Here is a 7,500-nt window from a genome sequence, read left to right as displayed (position 1 = left end):
CACCGTCCTGCTGTCTTAAGCAACCAACGCCTTTCATGGTTTCCCATGAGCGTCGATTCGGGCGCCTTAACTCGGCGTTTGGTTCATCCCACAGCGCCAGTTCTGCTTACCAAAAGTGGCCCACTTGGCACTCCGATCCGAGTCGTTTGCTCGCGGCTTCAGCATATCAAGCAAGCCGGAGATCTCACCCATTTAAAGTTTGAGAATAGGTTGAGGTCGTTTCGGCCCCAAGGCCTCTAATCATTCGCTTTACCGGATGAGACTCGTACGAGCACCAGCTATCCTGAGGGAAACTTCGGAGGGAACCAGCTACTAGATGGTTCGATTAGTCTTTCGCCCCTATACCCAGCTCCGACGATCGATTTGCACGTCAGAATCGCTACGGACCTCCATCAGGGTTTCCCCTGACTTCGTCCTGGCCAGGCATAGTTCACCATCTTTCGGGTCCCAACGTGTACGCTCTAGGTGCGCCTCACCTCGCAATGAGGACGAGACGCCCCGGGAGTGCGGAGGCCGCCGCCCCGTGAAGGGCGGGGAAGCCCCATCCTCCCTCGGCCCGCGCAAGGCGAGACCTTCACTTTCATTACGCCTTTAGGTTTCGTACAGCCCAATGACTCGCGCACATGTTAGACTCCTTGGTCCGTGTTTCAAGACGGGTCGTGAAATTGTCCAAAGCTGAAGCGCCGCTGACGGGAGCGATTATTCCGCCCGAGAGCATCCCGAGCCAACAGCGGCGCGGGTCCGGGGCCGGGCCAGGTAGGTCCGTCATCCGGGAAGAACCGCGCGCGCTTGCCGGGAGCCCGAGCGCCCAAAGGGGCGAATCGACTCCTCCAGATATACCGCCGAGCAGCCAGCCAGGACACCGGGGCTCTGCCCAACAGACGCGAACCGAGGCCCGCGGAAGGACAGGCTGCGCACCCGGGCCGTAGGCCGGCACCCAGCGGGTCGCGACGTCCTACTAGGGGAGAAGTGCGGCCCACCGCACACCGGAACGGCCCCACCCCGCGGCGAGTGGAAAGGCAACCGGACACGACCCCGCCGCGGATTGCTCCGCGCGGGCGGCCGGCCCCATCTGCCGAGGGCGGGGGCCAGTGGCCGGATGGGCGTGTATCTCACCCGTTCGACCTTTCGGACTTCTCACGTTTACCCCAGAACGGTTTCACGTACTTTTGAACTCTCTCTTCAAAGTTCTTTTCAACTTTCCCTCACGGTACTTGTTCGCTATCGGTCTCGTGGTCATATTTAGTCTCAGATGGAGTTTACCACCCACTTGGAGCTGCACTCTCAAGCAACCCGACTCGAAGGAGAGGTCCCGCCGACGCTCGCACCGGCCGCTACGGGCCTGGCACCCTCTACGGGCCGTGGCCTCATTCAAGTTGGACTTGGGCTCGGCGCGAGGCGTCGGGGTAGTGGACCCTCCCAAACACCACATGCCACGACAGGCGGCAGCCTGCGGGGTTCGGTGCTGGACTCTTCCCTGTTCGCTCGCCGCTACTGGGGGAATCCTTGTTAGTTTCTTTTCCTCCGCTTAGTAATATGCTTAAATTCAGCGGGTAGTCTCGCCTGCTCTGAGGTCGTTGTACGAGGTGTCGCACGCCACACCGCCAGCCGGCTGTGCACGCTACCGAGAAAGTACCGGTATGCGAACCGCCAGGCGACGGGCGCGCATCGCACGTTTAAGGAGACGCGGCCGGCCACACAGGCGACCACGACACTCCCACGTCTCCGAAGCGGGACAAACGCCGCGCGCTTCAGTATACGTAGCCGACCCTCAGCCAGACGTGGCCCGGGAACGGAATCCATGGACCGCAATGTGCGTTCGAAACGTCGATGTTCATGTGTCCTGCAGTTCACATGTCGACGCGCAATTTGCTGCGTTCTTCATCGACCCACGAGCCGAGTGATCCACCGTCCTGGGTGATCTTTTCCTTTTCAGTCTCCCACTGTCTCTTTCAAGACAGTAGCATTTGCGGGACTGAGGCGTCTGACGGCCCCTGTTCCACTATTTTTTTTTGTGTCCAACGGCCTCACAGCCGATGGGCGTCGTACGGCTCCACACCGGAGCGGACAGGCACTCGGGCGAACGTCATTCAAAACCGGCGCCAGGCGCCAGGTACCGCAGGCCAGCCGCTCCAGAGCTTCAGCGCTCGTACCACACAACAACAACACTTCCGCTAGTTTTGAGAGGCACGCGTGGTTCCGCACGCGGCGCACGGCCACTGCCGTACAGGTAGCGTGTTGCGCGACACGACACGACACGCACATCGAAAGACATGCAGTCTAGTCGGTAATGATCCTTCCGCAGGTTCACCTACGGAAACCTTGTTACGACTTTTACTTCCTCTAAATGATCAAGTTTGGTCATCTTTCCGGTAGCATCGGCAACGACAGAGTCGATGCCGCGTACCAGTCCGAAGACCTCACTAAATCATTCAATCGGTAGTAGCGACGGGCGGTGTGTACAAAGGGCAGGGACGTAATCAACGCGAGCTTATGACTCGCGCTTACTGGGAATTCCTCGTTCATGGGGAACAATTGCAAGCCCCAATCCCTAGCACGAAGGAGGTTCAGCGGGTTACCCCGACCTTTCGGCCTAGGAAGACACGCTGATTCCTTCAGTGTAGCGCGCGTGCGGCCCAGAACATCTAAGGGCATCACAGACCTGTTATTGCTCAATCTCGTGCGGCTAGAAGCCGCCTGTCCCTCTAAGAAGAAAAGTAATCGCTGACAGCACGAAGGATGTCACGCGACTAGTTAGCAGGCTAGAGTCTCGTTCGTTATCGGAATTAACCAGACAAATCGCTCCACCAACTAAGAACGGCCATGCACCACCACCCACCGAATCAAGAAAGAGCTATCAATCTGTCAATCCTTCCGGTGTCCGGGCCTGGTGAGGTTTCCCGTGTTGAGTCAAATTAAGCCGCAGGCTCCACTCCTGGTGGTGCCCTTCCGTCAATTCCTTTAAGTTTCAGCTTTGCAACCATACTTCCCCCGGAACCCAAAAGCTTTGGTTTCCCGGAGGCTGCCCGCCGAGTCATCGGAGGAACTGCGGCGGATCGCTGGCTGGCATCGTTTATGGTTAGAACTAGGGCGGTATCTGATCGCCTTCGAACCTCTAACTTTCGTTCTTGATTAATGAAAACATACTTGGCAAATGCTTTCGCTTCTGTTCGTCTTGCGACGATCCAAGAATTTCACCTCTAACGTCGCAATACGAATGCCCCCGCCTGTCCCTATTAATCATTACCTCGGGTTCCGAAAACCAACAAAATAGAACCGAGGTCCTATTCCATTATTCCATGCACACAGTATTCAGGCGGGCTTGCCTGCTTTAAGCACTCTAATTTGTTCAAAGTAAACGTGCCGGCCCACCGAGACACTCAACAAAGAGCACCCTGGTAGGATTTAAACGGGGTCCGCCTCGGGACGCGAAAGCACCCCTTCGGCTCGCCCCACCGGCAGGACGTCCCACGATACATGCCAGTTAAACACCGACGGGCGGTGAACCAACAGCGTGGGACACAAATCCAACTACGAGCTTTTTAACCGCAACAACTTTAATATACGCTATTGGAGCTGGAATTACCGCGGCTGCTGGCACCAGACTTGCCCTCCAATAGATACTCGTTAAAGGATTTAAAGTGTACTCATTCCGATTACGGGGCCTCGGATGAGTCCCGTATCGTTATTTTTCGTCACTACCTCCCCGTGCCGGGAGTGGGTAATTTGCGCGCCTGCTGCCTTCCTTGGATGTGGTAGCCGTTTCTCAGGCTCCCTCTCCGGAATCGAACCCTGATTCCCCGTTACCCGTTACAACCATGGTAGGCGCAGAACCTACCATCGACAGTTGATAAGGCAGACATTTGAAAGATGCGTCGCCGGTACGAGGACCGTGCGATCAGCCCAAAGTTATTCAGAGTCACCAAGGCAAACGGACCAGACAAGCCAATCCGATTGGTTTTGATCTAATAAAAGCGTCCCTTCCATCTCTGGTCGGGACTCTGTTTGCATGTATTAGCTCTAGAATTACCACAGTTATCCAAGTAACGTGGGTACGATCTAAGGAACCATAACTGATTTAATGAGCCATTCGCGGTTTCACCTTAATGCGGCTTGTACTGAGACATGCATGGCTTAATCTTTGAGACAAGCATATGACTACTGGCAGGATCAACCAGGGAGCTGCGTCAACTAGAGCTGAGCAGCCGGCCGCCCGGGAGTGTGTCCCGGGGGCCCGCGCGAACACGCAAGCGTCCGCTCAATTATTCTGCAAACAGGAGGAGGCCGAGCTCCCCTGCACGATACACCTCGAAACCCTCTCAGGTCCCGGCGGCGCGCAGCGCCGTCCTAGGTACTTGGTCGGTTTCGAGAGAGGCGCAATCGCCCGGAGTTAGGCGAGTAGACGGTTTTAGTGCGAACACCCTTGCTCCCAACTGAGCTTGCCGCTGCCGACAGAGGCCCGGGAGCGTGCTGTCGTGGCATTGCCGGCGGGAGACAACACGCGCCACCTATGGTGACCGGCAGCTCCAACGCCAGCGCCACACAAGGGCAAAGCCCCACTTGGGTGCAGAAGCGAACTCTCCCAGCACAGCGCACGCGCCAACACGTCCGCACAACTGCGATACAAACCACCTGCGAGAACCGCTGGGGCGACCGAGCAGCAGACGGCGTCGCGGCGCCGAGTGCCAGGCGGCGGCGCATCCTCAACGCACACAGTCCTCAATCAGACCAGCACACTGCAGATGTCCACCGCGCTTCGCACCGGGCTCGGCTGAACCAACTTTGGCCGCCAGGCGCCGCGTGCAGGGTGCGCCGCAGCGTAGCTGCGCCGCCTGCCGAGCCCGTCGGCTGGCGCTCCTGCCACTCGGCGCCCCCCACCAGCCGCCTGTTGCGCGTGCGCCCACGCAGCGCGCGGCCAACACGCCGGGCGGCCCCCCTTCACCGGCCGGGAACAGTCCCACCAAGCCACCGCCGCGTATCGCTTCATACCCACATGGGCCTAGTCACGTGTGTGGATGTGGCGGGTACCGCTGAAACAACCGGTTAATAGCTGTACCGATCGTCGCCATCACAGATTCACCTCCAGCGTGAACAACCGCTCAACAACGGATTTCCAGTTCATTTGCGTATCTTGGGCAGTAAACGTAGATGTCCACCTACATTTGCGAATTCAACAATTCTTGCATGCCAGGATGTCATGTGTCACGACACGCTACATCAGACCACATACACACTGCGACATGTGCAGAAGAGAACACGTGGAAGGTGGCCCGCGCACGTATGCGATGTCCCTTCCGCGATCCACTGTCAACCGGCATCTGCGGCATGTCCCAGATATGGAACGCGGTCCACCAGGGTAGCACTTTGTGTGAGGCAATACGACAAAGTCGGAATACACGCGTCACTACATCACACGGCTCACGCTGACCTGACCTGACTCACCGCACCACCACCCCCAGCGACCCAGGGTGACATACAATGCGTTCGTACGTTCCTCCCACACGCCTCTACGGCGTACCACAGTGCAACCTAGCTGTTATTGGGAGACGAGACAAGTAGCATCGAGCACAACATATGGAAATTGAGATTCGACACCGTTGGGCACAGCCAGCGTACGGTCACACGTATCACACTACTTCACTCTGTACGTAACTACCGATGATCGGTACAGCGTGTGGGTTACGCGTACGACATCAGCGGACAATGGACACAGACCATACCACGACGTACACTGAGGGCGTCGACATCTGAACGCAACTGAACAGCTGCGAGGCTCATTTAACACTCAAACGCCAGACCGACCAGCTTGAGAGGACGGAGACACAAAGAGAGGGGCAGAGGGGGGGGGGGGGGCGATATAGTCCTATTGCAGTACAATTGACAGTGGATAGCGGGAATATGTGGAAAGTAAGCAACACTCGCAAGACATCTACATGAGGATAACAACGACACCAGAGATTCCGAGCAGTGAACTATGTTAGGCAAAGGGACAACGTGGGTTAGGTTAAGGGACAACGTGGGTTAGGTTAAGGGACAACGTGGGTTAGGTTAAGGGACAACGTGGGTTAGGTTAAGGGACAACGTGGGTTAGGTTAAGGGACAACGTGGGTTAGGTTAAGGGACAACGTGGGTTAGGTTAAGGGACAACGTGGGTTAGGTTAAGGGACAACGTGGGTTAGGTTAAGGGACAACGTGGGTTAGGTTAAGGGACAACGTGGGTTAGGTTAAGGGACAACGTGGGTTAGGTTAAGGGACAACGTGGGTTAGGTTAAGGGACAACGTGGGTTAGGTTAAGGGACAACGTGGGTTAGGTTAAGGGACAACGTGGGTTAGGTTAAGGGACAACGTGGGTTAGGTTAAGGGACAACGTGGGTTAGGTTAAGGGACAACGTGGGTTAGGTTAAGGGACAAATTGAGTTAGGTTAAGGGACAAATTGAGTTAGGTTAAGGGACAAATTGAGTTAGGTTAAGGGACAAATTGAGTTAGGTTAAGGGACAAATTGAGTTAGGTTAAGGGACAACGTGGGTTAGGTTAAGGGACAAATTGAGTTAGGTTAAGGGACAAATTGAGTTAGGTTAAGGGACAAATTGAGTTAGGTTAAGGGACAAATTGAGTTAGGTTAAGGGACAAATTGAGTTAGGTTAAGGGACAAATTGAGTTAGGTTAAGGGACAAATTGAGTTAGGTTAAGGGACAAATTGAGTTAGGTTAAGGGACAAATTGAGTTAGGTTAAGGGACAAATTGAGTTAGGTTAAGGGACAAATTGAGTTAGGTTAAGGGACAAATTGAGTTAGGTTAAGGGACAAATTGAGTTAGGTTAAGGGACAAATTGAGTTAGGTTAAGGGACAAATTGAGTTAGGTTAAGGGATAATCTGGTACAACCACAGTTAGGTTAAGCGATAATCTGGTACAGCCACAGTTAGGTTAAGCGATAATCTGGTACAGCCACAGTTAGGTTAAGCGATAATCTGGTACAGCCACAGTTAGGTTAAGCGATAATCTGGTACAGCCACAGTTAGGTTAAGCGATAATCTGGTACAGCCACAGTTAGGTTAAGCGATAATCTGGTACAGCCACAGTTAGGTTAAGCGATAATCTGGTACAGCCACAGTTAGGTTAAGCGATAATCTGGTAAAACCACAGTTAGGTTAAGCGATAATCTGGTAAAACCACAGTTAGGTTAAGCGATAAAGTTGGTTAAATTTGGTATTGTGTGGGAAGGGGGCAGAGAGGGGGGGGGGTGGATAGTGGTGGCAGTACGCGGATGCCTGAGTCACCGTCAGATACGTCACGTCGGTTCGATGCTTGTAGCAAGAGGCTGGCGGGTCTGTGTCTCTCACTTCTGCAATTTTTCATGTGGTATAACACGAGGGCGGGTGGTGATATTTGGTGCCCCTCTGTGTAGGATGTGTGTTGGTGGTGTTGGTTTATCTGAGCAATGGTAGTTGTCGGAGGAGTGTGGTATTGTGCTTTTATAGGTGGACCTACTGGTCTGGTT

General features: G+C 54.8%; 3 non-coding genes across 3 annotated transcripts in view; all 3 read right to left on the bottom strand.

The window, feature by feature from the left end:
- LOC126318479 (large subunit ribosomal RNA) overlaps positions 1 to 1,577 on the bottom strand; it is a 4,222-nt gene extending 2,645 nt beyond the window's left edge. Inside the window, exon 1 of the ribosomal RNA XR_007557308.1 lies at positions 1 to 1,577. This exon is cut by the window's left edge and continues 2,645 nt beyond it. This is a non-coding gene — a ribosomal RNA (large subunit ribosomal RNA).
- Positions 1,578 to 1,765: 188 nt separating this feature from the next.
- Positions 1,766 to 1,920, bottom strand: LOC126318483 (5.8S ribosomal RNA). The gene has a single exon (XR_007557311.1). It is a non-coding gene; the product is annotated as a 5.8S ribosomal RNA (ribosomal RNA).
- A 368-nt stretch (positions 1,921 to 2,288) lies between these two features.
- Positions 2,289 to 4,181, bottom strand: LOC126318515 (small subunit ribosomal RNA). The gene has a single exon (XR_007557336.1). It is a non-coding gene; the product is annotated as a small subunit ribosomal RNA (ribosomal RNA).
- Between the last annotated feature and the right edge of the window lie 3,319 nt (positions 4,182 to 7,500).

This window comes from Schistocerca gregaria, unplaced genomic scaffold, assembly GCF_023897955.1.
Source record: "Schistocerca gregaria isolate iqSchGreg1 unplaced genomic scaffold, iqSchGreg1.2 ptg000670l, whole genome shotgun sequence".
Classification (NCBI taxonomy): domain Eukaryota; kingdom Metazoa; phylum Arthropoda; class Insecta; order Orthoptera; family Acrididae; genus Schistocerca; species Schistocerca gregaria.
The sequence above is the reverse complement of the archived record's forward strand: the minus strand, read 5'-3'. Positions and strand labels throughout refer to the sequence as shown.